Here is a 20908-nt window from a genome sequence, read left to right on the forward strand (position 1 = left end):
ATGTTACGTTTTAGTCACTTACGTTATCATTTTGTTACGAAGTGGTCACTCTACCATTAAACTCCGTTACCTCCCTAATGATGGTCCTACGTGGTAGTCCAAATGGGTTTTAAATGCCAACTTGGATGTCCTATGTCGCAGTCCAAATTAAATTTATTTAATTAAAAATCTATTTTCATCTCAGCAACTGGATATCCCAGTTGGTATTTAAAACTCATTTGGACTGCCGTTAGAGAGGTAATGAAGGTTAATGGTAGAGTGAGCACTTTGTAACAAAACGATAATGTAAGTAACTAAAACGTAACATTTCAAACATAAGTGACTAAAATATAATCTGAGACAAAAAATAGTGACTATTTTTATAATTTACCCTAAATAAAAATATTAACGTGTAATTTAAATTAAATTAGTGAGGCATGTAGGTTAATGGAAATTTAAATTAAGTTATTTAGCGTAGGGGAAAAATAAGAAATTTTATAATTCGTTAAATTTCATAAAAATTATACTGAAATGGTGTTTAAAATATAATACCTATATTTATATTAATATTTTCATAATAATTAGTTATGATATTAATAATACGAGTCTTGGAGAATGTCAAAATTTGAATCTAATATTAAGTCAATTAATAAGTTTAAATAATTTAATGTATGTAAATGATAATATTGATTATAATTATAAAATAATTTATGTGCCTTTAATTAATATATAATAATATTAAGTAGTAATAAATTGTGTTGACCCTTGTGGTCTTTTTCGTTAAAAAAGAAATGTTAAGTAGTACTTATATATAGCGTGTATATTTAGAATACTATGATATTTATTATTAATTAAGGTTGTTTATTATTTTATAAAGAACTAATAATTAAATAAGAGTTAGGTTTAAAATATATTTTTAATACTTATATATGGTCTATATATAGTATACTAAAAAATATATTATAATAAAAATTTAAGTCTAATTATATATTGGATGGCTTCTTCTTATTCTTTTGGATTTTTTAGTGGTGCTGAGGCTAATCCCCTTGGGGATCCGAACACGAAAAAGGTACTTTCCAAAGAATCAACTAGTGTGTTAGAGGATGAGATGGTTGTGGATACCATGACAACCCCAACTTTATCTTGGAAAGATCTGGTACTGGGGAATAAATCGGACGAGCAAAAAGTGGTGGACGAAATAAATCCGTTAGACAAAGACTTTGCTTTACAAGATGGATATGTTAATAAGTTGATAGTTAATGGCATCCCTTCTATTGACTTTTCGGAAAGGATCCACCAACTCTTAGTCGAGGAAATGGCCACTTCAGTGGTACTTAAGTTACTAGGAATGAGCATCATTTTCTGGCTGTACAGAATAGACTTTATGGATTATGGAAACCTTTCACGCCCTTCCAATTAGGGGTGAGCATTCGATCGAATTGAATCAAAAATTTTTGAGTTAATCGAGTTTTCGAATATCATTTTATCATCCTAACTTTATTTGAAGTTTTCTCGAATCGAGTCGAGTGAGATGGAATTCAAATCGAATATATTTGTTCGAGTTAAATTTTAAAAAATAATTTTGGGTCCTTGTAACCATTGTCACCCATCGTAATAAAATTTGTCCACCTTAATCAAATTTTTTATTAACTTTCAACACCTCATAATTTATTTATTAATTTTTATATCTTGGTTAGCTTATTTGTTTGCTTAGTTGTTTCAATTATCTTGATTCTTGTCACTATGTATTTTGGAATTAAAATATATTAAATATAAAAATATGATTTTTAATAAAAGTTATTTTAAAATAAAATGTGAAATTGATACCAATATAAAATTTTAACACGAATATTTTATGGCATAATTAAGAATTCAATTTTAATATAAATATTCAATATGACTAAACAATTCAATAATATAAATAATATAAAATTTGAAAATTAATTTAATAATATAAATAGTATATATAAATAAAATTATTACTATTTATGTTTAGTGATTTTTTTTTGATAATTTTGATTTTTTATTTGAGAGTAAAGGGTGAGAAGTAAAAGTTTAGGGGGAAAATAAAAAGTTTTGGGGAATAAAAGTTTGAGGGAAAGTAAATAATGGGAGTAAAATTTTGGAGGGAAAATATTAAAAAAAACATTGGAGGGGGGAGGGTTTGGGGTACATGGGAGGTGGGATGGGAAGAGAATAAAAGTTTTAGGGGAAAAGTGGGAGGGAGTAAAAATTTTGGGGGAAAATAAAAGGTTTTGAGGGTTTTGGGGAGTAAAATTTTGAGAAAAAGTAAATGGAAGAGTAAAATTTTGGTGGGAAATAAATTTTGGGTAGATTGGGGGGGTTGGGAGGGGAGTAAAAGTTTTGGGGGGAAAGTGGGAAGGAGTAAAAGTTTTGAGGGAAAAGTAAAAAAGTTTGGGAGTTTAGGGTAAAAATGTAAAATATTATAGTTTGATATTCGAATTATTCGAGTTATTCGAATTCGAAAACTCAACTCGATTCGAACTCGAAATTCGAAAAAAAATTTGAGTTGATTTGAATAACTCGATTAACTAGATTCGTTTAACTCGAAATTCAAAATTTTTTTCGATTTTTTTGAGTCGAATCGAGTTTTGCTCACCCCTACTTCCAATTTATGGACATTGAGAATGACTATTTTTTTAGCTAAGTTTTGAAGCATGAAGGGCTATGAGAAGATATTATCACAGGGTCCTTAGATCATTTTTAGATAGTACTTAGCTGTTCAACCTAGCCAACTCTCTCATACCTTAACTTTATCATTGTGTGGATCAGGTTTCCAGGTCTTTCTAGTTTTCTTTACAGAAAGGAGATATTATGGGAAATTGGGGGTTTGATCAGAAAAGTAACAAAACTAGATTTCAATACAGACAACAAGGGAAGAGGACATTATGTGCGTATGGCTGTTTATATAAATATTGACAGACATCTAATTTCTCAAGTTCTAATCAATGGGAAGATACAAAAAATTGAGTATGAGAACCTACCGATGGTGTGCTTTTCGTGTGGACGGTATGGCCATAACAGGGAGGTTTACTCTAATAGATCTCCACTTTCTGCTGTATTGGAGGTATTATTACAGTCGTCTAGCTTTGCTTCGACTGTTGTGGAACCGTCGACTGCCGTGGAACCGTTGACTGGAAAAGAGAATACAACTCGTGGATGTTGGTGGAGTGAAAATCCAGGCGCTAATCTCGTGAACCCAATAAACTGGGAAGGTCTAAAGAAGGGGAGAAAATCACGGGTTCAAGATTTCAATCTCTAATGGCACCAGATTCGGAAGAGGTGAAAATAAATTCTGTCAAAGAAGATTTTTTGGGATCTAAAAAGCATGGAAAAGGGGTTTTAATTGATTATGAGGGAAAAAAATTATGGGCTAATCACCTGGGATCTTTAATCGTACCCAGCAAGAACGACATAAGGTCTTTAGACTTTCTAAGGGCCGAAAACCTGTAACTGATCACTTTGGGCTGGCGACATCGGGGGGAACAATTTGTAGGCCTGCTCGTATGGTTGGATCTGATTCGGGTGTGTATAGAAAAAATGATATGGAGGCTTGTGTGGTTAATATCGAGTCTAAAGACGAGGAAATTTCGAAGGGCCCCTTGATTATAACAAAAAAAAGGTTCTTTTAAATACTTTCCCTTATGAACCCATTTTAGAAAACATTTTGAAAAATATTATTTCAAAGGCTCCCACGATTCTAGTAAATAATGGTATTCCTAAGGCTGGTACTCTTGGAGCGGTTGCAAGTAATTTTTCTTCTACTCCAGTTGAAGGTAATAAGGATCTCTCTTTGCATTTTAATCCAACTTTTGAGGAGCTAAATAAAGAAGCAATGGTTGTGAAGGGTGGTATTTTAGATGCTAAAAAACATTCAGCAGTTGTTTTTCAAGAGAAGGTGAATTCGAACTTAGCTAGAGCCAGTGACAGTAGCGAGTTGGCTGATGCGGAAGGTTAGTCTAGGTCGACAAAAAGAAAGGGGATTGAAGAGAAATCTTCGGGCTCCAATGGGGTTTGGAAAATTAATATGAATAAAACAATTAAGGGATCAGGTAATCGCTTCAAGGCTTTGGGAAATCATTGAGTCTCTTTTGTTAGATCCATGTTGAAGGCATCAGATCTTATTTCCTCTGAGCTAAATGGACAAGAAGCTAAGATTCTGACAAATGAAGAAGGGGAGCGGCCAAACATTTCTGCTACTGGTCGACAGTAAGTTGTTCCTCCTTTTTACTTTTTATTATGAATTTATTTATCTTTTCCCAGAATGTGCAAGGTTACGCGAATGTTAAATTTCCTCGAATATTTTGTGAATATAATAAACAATATAGACCTAATATTATCATTATTCTTGAGCCAAGAGTTGCGAAGTTAAAGCAGGCGCTATTATTGTAAACTTGGGGTTGGAAAAGTCACATCGCATGGAAGTAGTTGACTTTTCTAGAGGTATATGGTTAGGTTGGAGGGAAACCCTTGATCTTGAGGTGATTGGGAATCATCCCCAGCTTATCTTGGTTCGTATCTATTATATACATCAATCTGTGTCGATTTTTATTGCTTTTGTTTATGGTAGTCCTGACAGACAGAAAAGAAAGCTACTTTGGAGAGATTTATTACTTTCTATTCCATCTGGTTTTTATCATTGGATGGCTATCGGAGACTTTAATGCCATTCTCTTGTCAAGTGATAAAAAAGGTGGTTAGGTGAGAGGTTAGAGGTGTTCGTCATTTGGTGAATTTGTGGATTTGGCGCAGCTTCAAGATCTTGGTTTTAGGGGTCCTCTATATACTTGGCATCATGGTAATTTGTTTGAGAGTTTGGATCAAGCCTTACGAAATGAGGTGTGGTTGGAGTTTTTTCCTTTTTCTTTGGTCTCCCATCTCCCAAGAATAAAATCCAATCATAGGCCCCTTCTTTTCAATTTGTATCTGGACATTAATACCTCTTTTGGTAGGCCTTTTTGGTTCTTAGCTGGTTGGACAGAACACTCCAATTTCTCAGAATTTGTTGCGGATAAGTGGAGTTTTGATGGCGACATGACTAGCACGATTGCTCATTTCACAGATAGACTCAAATATTGGAATAAATGTGTGTATTGTCATATTATGGCTTGAAAAAAGAATCTGATTTAAAAGTTGACAGGTTTACAGAAAGTAATGAATTTTTCTAGCTCTAATAGACTTGATAAATGTGAATTAGAGGTTCGGGAGGAGCTTTAAAATGTCCTCTATCATGAGGAAATGCTTTGGAAGCAAAAATCAAAAAGAGATTGGTTGAGTTTGGGGGATTGCAACACAAAGTATTTTCATAGTTGGACGGTTGAGAGAAAAAAGTTTAATCGAATAACAGCTCTGCGTACCTCGGATTGCAACACAAAGTATTTTCATAGTGGAACGGTTATTTTTTCAAGAAACTGTATAGAGATGTACCAAGTCAAATGGGGAATCTTCCCCCAAGTGCTTTTTTGAGACTTACGCCTTATGATATGGATTTTCTTGGAAGATTAGTTTCAAATGAAGAAATAAAAAATGCTCTTTTTTACATGGCACCGCTAAAAGCTCCAGGGAGTGATGGCTATCATGCATTATTTTTTAGAAATAGTGGGATAATATCAGAAGAGCCATTTGTAAGTGGACTAGGAAGGGCTTTTATGGCAATACTATAGACTCGGATATGAATAACACTTTAATTATGTTAATTCCTAAAGTTCCTAAACCAGAAAATTTTACCTATTTTTTGTCTAATCAGTCTTTACTCTATTCTGTATAAGCTTGTCATAAAGGTAATTGCCAATCATTTCAAGGTGGCCTTTCCGAAGATTATAGGATAAGAGCAAGCGAAGTTTTTTGCTAGTAGAAAAATTAGTAATAATGTAATCATTGCGCAAGAAGTTTTGCACTCCATGAGAATCAAGAGTAACCGTAAATGGTTGGCCATTAAAATAGACCTGGAGAAAGCCTATGATTGAGTCCGATGGGATTTTATGGAAGCCTCTCTTAAGGCGACACACATTCCTAATTATCTTGTTAAGGTTATCATGTCTACTATATCGACCTCCACCATGCAAGTTCTATGAGAGGGGGTTCTGACTTTTAAATTTAAATCAGTTAGAGGAATTCATTAAGGATGCCTTTTATCTCCATATCTTTTTGTGTTGTGCATAGAATGGCTAGGACAGAGATTGGGATCCTATCCAATGATCCAGGAGAGGGCCAACACTCTCGCACTTGTTCTTTGCGGATGATTTGGTTATCTTTAGTAAAGAGGATTTGATTCACTGTGGAATTATCAAAGATTTTCCAGACTAGTTCTGTGATTTCTCTGGGCATAATTTCAATGCTAGGAAAACCAACATTATTTTTTTTGAGTGGTGTAAAAAATGAGTTTAAAGAGAAAATTTGTGCAAATCTTGGTTTCCAACAAGTTTAGGATCTTGGTCACTACCTGGGGATTCCGCTTTTCCACCAAAGGGTCATAAATAGTACATTGAATTTTTTAGTGGAAAAAGCCCGAACTAAGCTTTCGAGTTGGGATGCTAAGAAATTATCCTTTGTAGGAAGGATGACTTTGGTGCAATCAGTTTTATTATCAATCCTAAATTACCTTATACAATCAATTTTGGTTCCTAAAGGCGTTTGTGACTCTATTAGAAAATGGTGAGACAATTCATTTGGGATGCGTCTGATGGAAAGACGAAATTAGCTTTAGTTGGTTGGGATAATATCTGTCAACTGCAATCTCATGGAGGTTTTGGATTGTGACATCGTAATGATCAAAACATTGCTGTCATTGTAAAACTTGGTTAGAATATTGGCAAAGACTCTTAACCAATGCCGAAAGAGTTCGGAGGGGGTTTAGGCAAGACAAGCTATGTCCCCTTTGTAGATATGAAATTGAGGATGCTCTACATGTGCTCAGGGATTGCCCAACTGCTAAGGATGTTTGGATACGGGTCATTCATATAGATCAATAGGGTTTTTACTCCACCTGTAACTTTCCTGATTGGTTGATTTCAAATTTATAGGTTCAAACCAAATACACCATAAAAGAGCAAATATGGATATGTTTCTTCAAATTAGTCTTATGGTGTATCTAGAAGAATTGAGATCTATTCATCTTCCAGGGTAAGTACATGAATCTGAACAAGATTCTTAAAGTCTCTTTTAGGTGGGCGAATCAATATACTTCGACCAATAAGTGCACTTCGATAATAGACTTGGTGCTCCAACTGGAGAAGAATATCCTAGGTATGTGGTTTTTCCTTCACACAAATGGTGCAGTAAGAACACATTGGTACATCGACTACAGGTGGCATGGTAAGAGACAAAAAAGGGATGTGGATTCTTGGCTACAATCATTTTCTCGGGAAGTGTCTGATCTTTGACGTAAAAGAATGGGGCACTTTGGATGGCTTAGTATTGCTCGAGAAACAAGGATACAAGGTTGTTATTTAGTCCGATAATCTTGAGGTTGTTAATACCATTTGTGATAACCAGTCAGCAGGATCACATTCATCATTGGTTAGGTAAATTCAACAGATTTTGTCAAGTAAAGATAGATGGTTTCTGAGTACTGCCCGAGAGAAAACAATCAAGTAGTATACACTTTAGCAAAATTGGCTCTGAATAATGATGATGATTTATGTATTTTCAATAAGCTTCCAGTGGAGATTCAAGTATCACTGAAAGATGATAGTCTTAAGGAGTTTTCGAATCTGAACATTTCTATGTAACCATTATGTTTCCCTAGTTTTTATATGTCCCCCTAAAACATATATTATAATATTTAGATTTTTAAATAATATTATTTCAAAAAATCTAATTAATGTATGCTTTTTTTACCAATTAGAATCCTTAATTTTAAAGACGTTTCATAGGAGTCTTAACTTTTGTTTCTCTTAGGTTTTCGAAGGTGTGAGTTCAAGTTTATTCTACCATTTTTGTGCAGTTTTATCTTGCCTAGTCAAAGCTTATTTGTTGGTTTGTTTTATATTGTGTTTTGCTAATGGAAGAGGGTATGCAGAACCTATCTATTAAGGAGAGGGAGGGCTTGGAGTTGGTGTTCGAGTTTGATATTATAGTGTCAGATGGCATCGACTATGATCTTTACCTATTGGGTAAATTCAAGGGTAAGCGGGTGATAAACTTTCTTGCTATGGAGTGTATGTTACTTTCATTATGGCAGCCTTTGCAATGAGCAAATATTAATCTAATAGGTGACTCGGGTTTGTATCTAATTCAGTTCTTCCATGTTTTAGATTTGAAAAAGATGATCTTGGGGGGGGGGAGTCCTTTAACAATCATATTCTATTGATTCATCAACTAAAGAAAAGAGAAGATTTAAAGCATGTTGTCTTTTTGTTTGCAGATTTTTGGGTTCAAGTTCATGATTTTCCTTTAGGTTTTGCTTCAGAAAGGTTGGCAAAGGATTTAGGGAATGTTTTGGGGTAGTTTTTAAATTACTATTTGAATAATTGTATGGATTTTATGAATAATTTTCTGCGTATTTGGGTTAGGCTTAATATCAATGAGCCTCTCATAAGGAAAAAAATAGATCCGTTCACAATGTGATAATTATTTTGAGGTGTCTTTTAGTTACAAGTACATACTGCTGTTGTGTTACATTTAGAGGCACCAAATGGAGTGGTAGTGCATGGTTGGCAGAAGGAAATTCGATCGTAGGTGCGACAATAGACATAGAGGTTAGTTTCTTAATGGTGACATGATTATGGTGGATTAGGGGAGCATGATTTTGGGGCATCAAATTAGGAGTTCAAAATATGGGACGAGATAAGGGGGATATAAAAATTCAAAATTGTTTATAATATTTTCCTCAATCATGTGTGCATATGCCAACTATTACTGGAGTAAAAAATGGTGTGGGACTCATATGTGTAAGGGAAGGAACTTTTGTGCATTGCTCATGTAGCTAAGATACGTCCAAGGTGGATGACTTAGAGAATAGATGCATAGATATGGAGGTTGTGAAGAAACGACTAAGCGAAGTGTTAACTAATGTGGTGGGTGACCCAATTCAGTGTGCGAGGATTATTTCTAAGAACGTTGTTGATGTTTCTATGTCTTCTTTATTAGCTAGTCCCTTGTCCAGGACCCGTTGGGGAGCAATGATTTATTTAGCATGAAACTATTAGGGTTTGAGTAATCCCCAAATAGTGTTGTCCCTTAAGTACTTAGTGTCTTCGTAACAAGCTTGATGTGTTGTTTTTATTCGAGACTCTTATTTTTGCTAATAAAATTGAAAAGATTTGTGTTCTTTTACATTTTGGTTCTTGTTTTGTGTGGATAGATTGGGTTGGAGTGGGGCTTTAGCCCTCTTTTGAAATTATACTAGCAAGTTACTGTTACTAATTTCTTTAGGAATCATATTGATGTTGTTCTAGATTATGGCTGTTGGGGTAAATGTAGATTGACAGGTTTCTATGGCTTTCATGAAGTGGAACGTCAGTATCAGAGTTTGGGATTCCTTCGTACTCTTGCACAAGCTTTGAGTTTGCCTTAGATGTGTGCAGTAGATTTTAATAACCTTCTTTCGGTGAATGACAAATGGGGTGAGTTTGAGTATCTAGTGTCATTGATGAATGGGTTTTGAGATTCTATTATAGATTGTAAGCTGGTGAAGATTCCTTTGATTGGGTTTTAGTATACCTGGGAATGGGGTCATGGAATGGATTTGTTTGTCAGGGAGTGACTTGATCATGTTTTTCGTAATAATGCATGGATTCAGGTTTTCCCGTAGTATAAGCTTTTTAATTTGGTTTGTCCTTATTCAGATCATAGTCCTATCAAATTGGTTTCTTCTTTCATGTTACATATGCAACGTTTTAAACGTTTTTTTATTGGAGAATAAATGGTAGAATGAGGATGATTGTATGAATGTTATTACTGAGTGTTGGCCCTTTGTTGAAGTGAGTAGTATGATTGCAAAAGTAGGCGTTTGTGGGGATCGATTATTTGCTTGGGCTAAAGAGAAACGAAAATCTTTCATCGTTAAGTTAAATGGCCTTAAAAGGAAACTTGAGGTGGTACAAGAATCAGATTATAATGCTGAGGAAATTCATAGATTTAGGAATGAGCTTAATGCACTGCTTGCTTAAGATGTGTAACCCCTAAAATCGGGCCTAGACACTATGGCCCAATTTGAGCGATTACATGGGTCTTGAAAATGGCCAAAATGATTTAAAAAAATAAGAAAATTCACTTACCTTTTGAAAACATTTGGTTTTGTAAAACATTTTTTACTTTTCGTTATAGAGTTATGTGTTCCTTTATATTTAAAAATAATTTGAAATGTAACTTAGTTTTTAAAACACATATTTGCAGCGGCTAATAATCACTAAAACATTTCTTTCATCGTTTAGAAATCATATAAGAACAATTCATGCATCAAACCTTATTACCAAAATAGTGTCCCATACCACAGTTCATAATATAAAATTTAAAGTCCCAAAACCATTTAAACAAACCCAATTTAAAGTTCATAGTAAAAGTCCAAAAGAAGTTAAAAAAGCCTATAAAAATACCAAACCATTTCCAAAATCCATAACCACGAAAACATATTATACCGAGAGCCTCTCCGAAGATCCAAATCTGAGCCGTAAGTATGAGGATTACCTGAAACACACGAAAATCATGGGTGAGCTTTAAAAGACTCAGTGTGAGATCAATACAAACAGTTATTTTAACACATAACATAACACATCAAAATATCACAAAGCATTTTTCATAGAATTCACATATTATCACATTTATTGAATCAAAACATGACATGCTTATGAACAATGCACAATTACAGGATTTCCTACCCATCTCCGCTACACACTAATATCGAGTTCCACAAAACTCATCCATCCAATAACACACCAGTTTGTGGATAATCCATAACACAGATACCGATGAACGGTCACATAGCACATCGTGGACAAGTCACCATATAATTGCCAATAACGACCACATAATTGAAGTTAAACTGCCACATAGCTTCCTCCTTTCACAAACCCGCGCCATGCATGTGATATGACCATTTTAACACATATTTATCACTTATCACATTTTTCACATTTTCATGCTCATAACTCATGTATCTCAATTTTCACATATCCATACATCATAACTCATGCATGTATCTCGATTTTTTAAAAGATCTTGTACTTTTCATTATATAGTTATGTGTTCCTTTATATTTAAAAATGATTTGAAATGTAACTTAGTTTTTAAAACACTTATTTGGAGCAACTAATAATTACTAAAACATTTCTTTCATCATTTAGAAATCACATAAAACAATTTATGGATAAAACCTTATTATATCAAAATAGTGTCCCATACCACAGTTCATAATATAAAATTTAAAGTCCCAAAACCATTTAAACAAACCCAATTTAAAGTCCATAGTAAAATTCCAAAAGAAGTTCAAAAAGTCCATAAAAACACTAAACCATTTCCAAAATCCATAACCACGAAAAGATATTATACTGAGAGCCTATCCAAAGATCGAAATACGAGCCTTAAGTATAAGGATCACTTGAGACACATGAAAATCATGGGTGAGCTTTAAAAGACTCAGTGTGAGATCAGTACAGACAATTATTTTAACATATAACATAACACATCAAAATATCACAAAGCATCTTTCACAGAATTCACATATTATCGCATTTATTGCATCAAAACATGGCATGCTTACGAACAATGCACAATTACAGGATTTCCTACCCATCTCCGCTACACACCAATATCGAGTTCCCCAAAACTCGTCCATCCAATAACACACCAACTTATGTACAAGCCACCACATAGATACCGATGATCGGTCACATAGCACATCATGGACAAGCCACCACATAATTGCCGATAACAACCACATAATTGAAGTTAAACTGCCACATAGCTTCCTCCTTTCACAAACCCACCACATGCATGTGATATGGCCATTTTAATACATATTTATCACTTATCACATTTTTCGCATTTTCATGCTCATAACTCATGTATCTTAATTTTCACATATGCATGTATCATGCTCATATTTTTACATATCACATAGTTTCACTTTAGCATACTTTAACATACGTAATCTGTGTTAAAACATGGATCTTGTCATATACATACAAATATCACGTTTTAGATAATCACATATTAATTTAGCCACATAACATAGAGTTCAGATCAACATTTCACGCATTACATATCACAAATTATGGATTTTTCACAACACTTAATAGTTTAGGTCACTTACTTGATTTCCTCCTCGATTGAGTTTTTCAACCCCACACGAGTATTTAAGGTACTCACACATTATTTAATTAATTAAAATTTTAATTAAATAGTAATATTAAACTTAACTTAAAACAAGAGTTAGATCCCACACCTTAATATAGATTTAAACCATTTGCTCCCTTGTAGAAGTTTCGTTTAGGTTTAGTCTTGCTTGTAAATCTAAACACACGATTAACCTATTTTAGTCATGATCTATTAGAATAAAATGGCTTTTAATACAAGATTTAATGTGAAAATCTCACCAATACTTACCCTCAATTTGAATGCTCGAATTCGTCACTCTCGCGATGTTTCATTATTGATTTCTCAGAGGATTGTTAATCAGTCCTTCATGTTAACAAAAGATCGTATTAGTACTAATAATTTTCAGAATAAAAAATAAAATACGAATTATTTAGGCCTTATACCATTCATCCATGTCACAAAATTTTAAGACGAAGGATTTTCAATCCCAAAACTTCACTTACTCTTGTTTCGTTACGAGATGATCGAAGGAATGAAAATAAAGTGAAATTGATGGTTGGATAATCTAAAATAATTGAATAAATTAAAAGAAAATATGTGTTTTAACCACTAGGGTAATTGGCAAAAGAAAGAGAAAATAGAAAGGAAAAAGTCAGTCATCGATGGCAGTGGCGACAGTGGTGGCTCAACGACGGCTGCGGCTCAATAGTGGTCTGACTACGGGGGGTGCAATTGTCTGTTAGTGGTACAAAGTACAAGTAGGGAGGAGGGTTTGATTACTTTTTAGTTGAAAGAGAGGAGAAAAAGAGAGAAGAAAAGAAAATCGGTGGAGAAGAAGGTGACCTACGGTAGTTGCGACAGTGGTGGAGGGAGAAAACTGAAAGGAAAAGAGATAGAATGTTAGTTGTGGACAGTGGTGAGGTGGTGGTGCAAATAAACTCACAGTGGTGGAAAGAAAAGGGTGGTGGCTGTGGTGGGTAAAAAGAAAAAAAAGTGGAGAGGAGGGAAAGAAAGAAGAAAATGATGGAAAACGGGGTGTATGGCTTGCCAATGGGTGTTTTGGAGGTCAACACAAGCACTTTTAGGGATGAAGTATGGGAAAGATGAGGGAACATAGGAGCAATAAGGGGGATATGTTTATCTTAAAAAGGGAAGTTTGACTTGCTAATGAAGGAAATGAATCCTCCCAATATGGAAACATAGGTGAATGGTAAGGCTAGCTAGTACATGATAAAAATGTTCAAAAATTAAATAAAAAATATGTACCCATTAGAGTTCGAACTAGGGACCTCAAAGATAGCTAAAAGCTTCCTACCACTCATCCACAACACTTCATTATTTTTAAATTGCGTGATTATTTTTAAAACATAAGAGCTGACAGATTCACCCTATTAACGAAATTAAATTAATTAAGAAAATGTGCTGTGACAAGATGCTATTTATTGGAGTCAATGTTTGAAATTTTTTTGGCTTTGTTATAGGGAGGCTAATACCAAGCTTTTTCATCCTCAATCATCAAAGAGAAGACATCACAATCATATTCATTATTTTCTTGATAAGGAGGGTCGTCTTTGCTCAGATATATCGAGTATAAGCTCTATTGTTCATCAGTATTTTGAATATGCTTTTTTTGTTTCCACTACTGGGCGATATGATATTTTTAGCTCTTTGCCGGCTTAGGTTGATGTTGCAGACAATGACCCTCTTCTTACCCATTTTATTACTGATGAGTTTCGTAGAATGGCTTTTGAAATGCACCCAGTTAAGGTCCTCAGTTCGGATGGCATGAATTCGTCATTTTATCAACATTGTTGGCAACTGGTGGGGCCTAATATTGTTAGCCAGTGTAATGTATAGCTTAGGAATGGTGAGTTTCCGGAAATTGTTAATGATACATTGTTAATTCTCATTCCCAAGAAGGATTTGCCAACCTCTTTAAATGAGTTTTGGCCTATCACTATATGTAATTTGCTTTATAAGATTATTGCTGAACTGCTTGCAAGTCGGTTGAAATTTATTATGACAAAGCTCATTTCTCCCATGTAATCTACATTTGTGTCTCGGCAACTTATTATTGATAATGTCATGGTCACTTATGAAATAATTCATTACATGAAAATGAATAGAAATGTGCTGTAGGAGAGGCTGCCATGAAGGTTGATATTGGTAAGGCACATGACAAGGTGGATTGGAATTTATTTCTAACTATAAATTCTATTTTTCGAGAATAACAACTCTACTGATTTCTATAAGAGAAAAATATTTACTTTCCTATTGAAAGTAAGAAAATTGTTTCTAGTTTTGTGTTTGATTCGTAATTGTTCGAGCCCACACTTGAAGTGATTCGTGGTACAAGAATAACAGAGAAGATTGTTTGGTTGAAAGCCGAGAACATCAAAGATCTGTCTCGTACAAAGAACATGTAATTTTTGGGAAAATTTTATTGCTATAACTATCATAAACCGATTTAATTTTCAAACTTTTAGTTTTTCGCTTTGCAAGAAAACCATTTTCGAATCAGATTTTTTCCAACATAAAACAATATCTCTTGGTTTTTAACCGGATGGGCAATGACTTAAAGATAGATTGGTGCTATAATTCATGAGTTTAGAAAGCAAGTTTAAGAGAATGGTCTAGGTGCACAATGAATGTATTGTAGATGGTGTGTACAAGGTAGCATCTATAGTATATGAAGACTATATTGCAACAAGTGGTGTTCTGGATGCTTTGGATCAAGCTATTGTAGATGGTGTTGACATAATCTCACTATCTCTCACTTTTAATCAAACAATTTATTATGAAAATGTTCTAGCCATTGCTTCCCTTTAGCAATAAAGAAGGGGTTTGTTGTCATCTATTTCGCTAGAAATGATGCTCCTAATACTACACATAATACAACTCCACTGGTTACAACGATTGAGCTTGAAGCACTTAAATAGACTTTCACTATAATGATAACTTTAGTAAATAGCCAAACATTCAAAAGATATTCAAAATTCCCAAATCTTTCTCTAGTTATAGATGCACCCTTATACAATAGTAAAAGTGATCTTAACAAATCAATATGCAATAATGAAGCATTGCTGGGAGTGAAGTACTTGGAAATGTGATCATTTATGACACCATCACTAATATTAGTATTATTCAACAAGTATAAGAGCTTGCAAGAGTTGAAGCAACTGTAGGAATACTGATCGCAGGTTAGATCTCTTCTAAAATTGATAAACTTGACATACCCAACTTGATTTTACCATCATTTTCAGGTGCTTCTATAAAAAAAGTATTTTTTTTATAAAAGTAGTTGATGATGAAAATGTAAAAATTATGAGATTCATTCTCACATGGGGGATAAATGAAGCATCACAAGTGGCTTACTTATCTTTTAAAGCACAATACCTCGTGAACCCAAATACTACAAATTGAATAACACTCCAATTTAATGGCTCGAAAAAATAGGAAACTATCATCTACAAAAAAAAAAGATAAGTCACTGAAGAGCTTCCACGACAAATAGATATACCATGTAAATTACCCCAAGCCTTAGCCCTTTGAAAAATATAGCTTAAACCTTCCGCACAAAGGATAAATAGATACGGCGACAAGGGATCTCCTTGTCTAAGTACCGATAAGGAATAACCAGACCCACCTCATAACCATTTAGCATAATCAAATATCAAACTAAAGAGATACACATCATAATCCATACAACCCATTGATCTGCAAAACCTAGCTTATATAAAAATATTTAAATATTTCTAATTTAGGAAGGAGAATTATTCTGACACATGAATGATATTGTGATTTCTCTGGAAGACTTGCATACTCATTCCTTCATTTATTTAATTTAATTTTAAGCATATTTAAGTTAGTTTAATTTAATCAAACCCATCAGTTAAATTTATTTTCATCACCAACCAATTTGCTAGTAATTAATTTTACAATATGTTATTCACATAAACAGTCCCTGGGAGATGATACTCGATATACTTATCACTTTATTACTTGTCAACGATTGTGTACACTTGCACATCAATCGAATCATCTCGAGACACACATATTCGAATATATCGCGACAGACATTCATAGTATGGCATATACCTAAATCTTGAGTGGATGACGGACTATGTATGTGTGACTCGTATACTTTGATGTAAGCAAAGGCTTGAGTTTAAATATCACAAACTTGGTTAGTTTTCAAAATTTTTATTTTCTGCCATGCAAGAAAATTATTTTTGAACTGAATTTTTTCCAACATAATTAAGTTCAAACTTTCCACCTATTAATTATAAACTCATTTAGTCACGAAGTCATTCCACTATAATATCGTGACCAAACTCTCCCTAATAACATACTATTACGAAAGCTACTCAATCAGTGCTCGTCCAGTGACCTTTGTGTTACTCTTATATGATACCTTAATCTCTTTGGGATAATATTCGTTCTCCTAATATGATCCTATTTTTTTTATCATGGTAATCATTACATCTTTCTTCATAAAAAGTCATTTACTATCAAATAGTAAAACTCTCCCTAATAACATACTATTACGAAAGCTACTCAATCAGTGCTCGTCCAGTGACCTTTGTGTTACTCTTATATGATACCTTAATCTCTTTGGGATAATATTCGTTCTCCTAATATGATCCTATTTTTTTATCATGGTAATCATTACATCTTTCTTCATAAAAAGTCATTTACTATCAAATAGTAATTAAGTCATGTAATGACAATGAGACGATATCATTTACCCATTTCTTGGGCTATAAATTCTATTATTTTGAATGATGTTACGTACTGCAAAAGTCGTATACCCAATGCACCAATTTTTGGTTCCTTATCTATTTGAACTCAAGCTTTTACTTACATCAAAGTATACGAGTCACGCATACATAGTCCATCATCCACTCGGGATTAAGGTATGCCACACTATGAACGTCACAAGTGAATAAACCCATAAATAGATTCAAAATTTGTTCTAGTAGGGTTATGTTCAATGTACTGTTAGTTCAGTCAGTCACATCTATGTCACTATATTCTGGGAGTCATCCACTCAGATGCTCAAAACAAAGCATATCCGTAATTGGACTTGATAAACGACATATTAGTCTTTTGATTGGTTTTTCTAATTTTCAATTAGACTAAAGACATGTTTAGGTTCATCTACTAATATAAGCTCTCTTTTCATATTACGATCCAACCACTTAATACCACTTAGTTTTAATTAAACATTAGATAACTGGTGAGCTAATATTCGCTTCCATTTTGCTTTGCATGCAAAAACCATTGAGGACAATATACAAAGGGTATTAATGTGATTCATGAAAAATTTTATTAAAATAATCTGTTTGAAAAATTATAATTGTTCAAACAAATATATTACACTTAGGGCTCCAGATCCAACACTTTACCCTTACAACCATGTTATGCATGGATTTAAAGCCAAGATCACACCATCTCAAGTATAAAAAAGTCAAGAAATTTGCAGCTCAAATTGCCATACACAAGGAGAAATTTTGGCAAGATGTTCACTACACACTCTCCTCAGCTTGTTGGATTAAATCATTCCTTTGTATTTGCAACACCCCATACCTGACCCGATCGTCGGGTTCAAGCTACAGCATGTCACATTCGTTGTCGGAGTAACTGCGAGTAATATATGCACATAGGATGATATACAATCATTTCCAAGTCTTCTACAAGCTTACAAAAGCTCTATTGCTAACCCGAGGTTGAATTAGGACCAAATTGTAATGTTTTTCAAAATCTTGAGTTGGCATCACGACTTTGGGGGTTCCTTATCGCAATACAACTCATTAACTAGGTCTCGTCACGACGAAAAATGCTCGATGCCGCAACGTGTTTGCAATTGATCCAAATTGTACCAATTCAAAATGGCCTAACCAATTACTTAAGCTCATTATCAACCTAATAAGGACATAAAATCACATATTAGTACTTCATATACTACCTTAAATGCTTCATCCCAATCAATTCATCAAATTGACCATACAATTCAAGAACTAATCTTAACATACATGTCCATTTCTATTAATTGGATCATTCAAACCAAAGGCCTTATATAGGTGCATAAGAAAACTTAGCAATTCAACTAATATGCTCATTACATTTTCTACATTAACCATTTCCAAATTACCAATTCTAACTTCAAACATTCACAAAATAGCATATTATACCAAAAATTGACTTGACATAGGTATATGCCATATATTTAACAAAACGAAACTATACAAACATTGATGAGTTGAGGATCTCCGGCTGGATGCTGAAACCACTTCTTCTAACCTCGAGAATAACCTATACCTACACATAAATAAAATAAACCGTACGATGAGAAATAAAGCTCAGCGGTATTTCCATTATTCAAGTCACAAAATGAACATATTCAATATAAGAATTCAATCCAAATATGCCATAATTCGACCAAATCAATTCACAAATCAATACTCAAATACCATTATTATACACCATTTCAATTAACAATCATGCTATACTGAACATTCTATTAACAAAGATATAGTCATTTCCATTTCAAATTCACATACTTATGAATGCATCATTATGACATTCAATCTTATTTCATCCAATGTTATTTAATCATTCATTTTATAATTAACTTTTCTTTATCAAGTGTACTAACTCGTTCAAGTTTGATTTTGCCCCAGTGCTCGTATAAATCGATTCGCACGGTCTTCACATGTTATCGTATATCACATTTCACATGTAATCAAATATACCAAATCCAATCACAATTCATATCAATTACCATGTAGCCAATCTATTTTTCTTTTATGATACCAATTTGTATTATCAATTCAATTCCAATATCGTTCATCCAAATCATACTTTATATGCCCTATTAACCGAACTTGGACTCAAGATGGATATACAGATTAACCAACCAACACACCAATTTGGCACCACAGTGTATCAATAGACAAATCAAAGGAAATATACTGGCACTCATAATGCATCATCGGATAAACCGAAGCAATCATACTGGCACACATAGTGCATCATCGGATAAATCGAAACAAATATATTGACATAAATAATGCATCATTGGCCAAACCGAAGTATAAAACAAAATCTAATCCTATGACATGTAAACTATATCTGACTTTGCCCGAACAGTTAATAGGGTAACCAATTTTTCATTTTCGTCACATGGTTCAATTCACGTTCCATCACTCTCAATTCATCATCAATTCACCATTTCAACACATAATATAACATGCTTCAACTCAATTTCATACCAATTTTCACATATCAATTAAATCATGTTACTTTCTATTTTATTCAATTTAGTTCTCCATCTCAATATACCATTTCAATAACCACAATTTAATTCATACAACCATTATATACTCACCTCATTACTAAATCATGCAATTTAACATGAATATGCAATAATTAGATTGATCTCAAATCATAGAAATACAAACCGAAAGCTCGCGTCACTCATCGTCGGCTCTCGCCTTTCCTTTCTCTCTTGATGGCTCAACGTCGTCTTTAGAGAAAAATATAAATATTTTAAAAAAAGAAAAAATATTATCAATATTATAAATAAAAAAAATAAAAATATATAAAATTTTAAAAAATCAATTTACTTCTAAACCCCAAAAAAATTGTGTTCTAATAGTTATCTTCTTCTTGTAAAAGAATTCATTATAAAACAAACTGTGTTTGTAGAGAAAAAGCACTGAGAGAACATGATTTAGGTCTGATCTAAAGAGGAGCCAGCAGCTTTCACAATGGGAGAAATGGCATAGTCAATCATTTGCAATATTTTTTGAAAAAGATGTGTTCATGATAAGCTAAATGTTCAGATTCATGCTATGGTGGTCGGTCCATATAAATGAAGTCCGGGGAAAATTATGATGGATCAGAAAGAGAAATTTATACCTTTTTCTCCGCCATACACAAACATTGGCCAAGAAATCGTTTCTTTTGTCACCATATTCCTAAGACCTAAAATACCACCAGCAGTCGTTATTGTGATAATTTTTGAAGCTACTAAAAAACAAGAAAGAAGATTAGAGGCTTAGAGTTGAAAAAACCTTTGCCCAACCCAAAATCTGCAAGTTTCATAGATCCGCTTGCATCCACCAATATGTTTGCGCACTTAACATCCCTGTATCAACAAACAAGCAACTAATTCAAGTTCATAGTACTTAAGCATAACATAGAACAAACAATTTTTACCCACGCAGAATCTTTCTTGTATATGCAGAGGCTTGAGAATCCCTAAGATGATACCTCTGATATAGTTTCAAAAGGAAGCCTTTGGTTACAAGCTAAAAGGGTCATCCCAAGGTATTCAACAACCCCACTTACGTGCATTAGCATTCATTCAATACTTGCCATTGAACTCACAACCCTTTTCTTGTTTTGGCATTAACGCCTATAATCTCTCTCTAGAGGCTATTTAAGCATAAACTTTGGCATTAACGCCTTTCTCATAATGCAAGAATATGGAGGGTCCAATTGTAGTTTATCAATATTGCATTAACACTTGAAGATTTAGCGAAAATAGCCTCAAATGGCAGTTGCATTATAACCTTTCAACGGGTAAAGATGACAAAATTAGTTCCCTATATCTGTTTAGATTTTTAACACTCTTTTGGGCAATT

At 33.6% G+C, this 20908-nt stretch overlaps 2 long non-coding RNA genes across 5 annotated transcripts; both read right to left on the reverse strand.

Moving 5' to 3' along the window:
• Positions 1 to 12380: 12380 nt before the first annotated feature.
• LOC128039619 (uncharacterized) lies at positions 12381 to 13412 on the reverse strand. The gene is made up of 3 exons (XR_008194064.1): positions 12761 to 13412; positions 12546 to 12620; positions 12381 to 12452 (listed from the first exon to the last, which is right to left on the reverse strand). It is a non-coding gene; the product is annotated as an uncharacterized LOC128039619 (long non-coding RNA).
• A 4174-nt stretch (positions 13413 to 17586) lies between these two features.
• On the reverse strand, positions 17587 to 20664 carry LOC105797196 (uncharacterized). 4 transcript variants are annotated; one of them, XR_008194666.1, is made up of 6 exons: positions 20485 to 20662; positions 20336 to 20409; positions 20181 to 20246; positions 19721 to 19785; positions 18511 to 18578; positions 17587 to 18182 (listed from the first exon to the last, which is right to left on the reverse strand). It is a non-coding gene; the product is annotated as an uncharacterized LOC105797196 (long non-coding RNA). The 4 variants fall into 4 exon arrangements; XR_008194664.1 differs by lacking the exon at positions 17587 to 18182 and having other exon boundaries at positions 18279 to 18578; positions 20535 to 20664; XR_008194665.1 differs by lacking the exon at positions 17587 to 18182 and having other exon boundaries at positions 18279 to 18578; positions 20481 to 20660.
• Between the last annotated feature and the right edge of the window lie 244 nt (positions 20665 to 20908).

The sequence above is a fragment of the Gossypium raimondii genome, chromosome 3 (genome assembly GCF_025698545.1).
Source record: "Gossypium raimondii isolate GPD5lz chromosome 3, ASM2569854v1, whole genome shotgun sequence".
NCBI lineage: Eukaryota > Viridiplantae > Streptophyta > Magnoliopsida > Malvales > Malvaceae > Gossypium > Gossypium raimondii.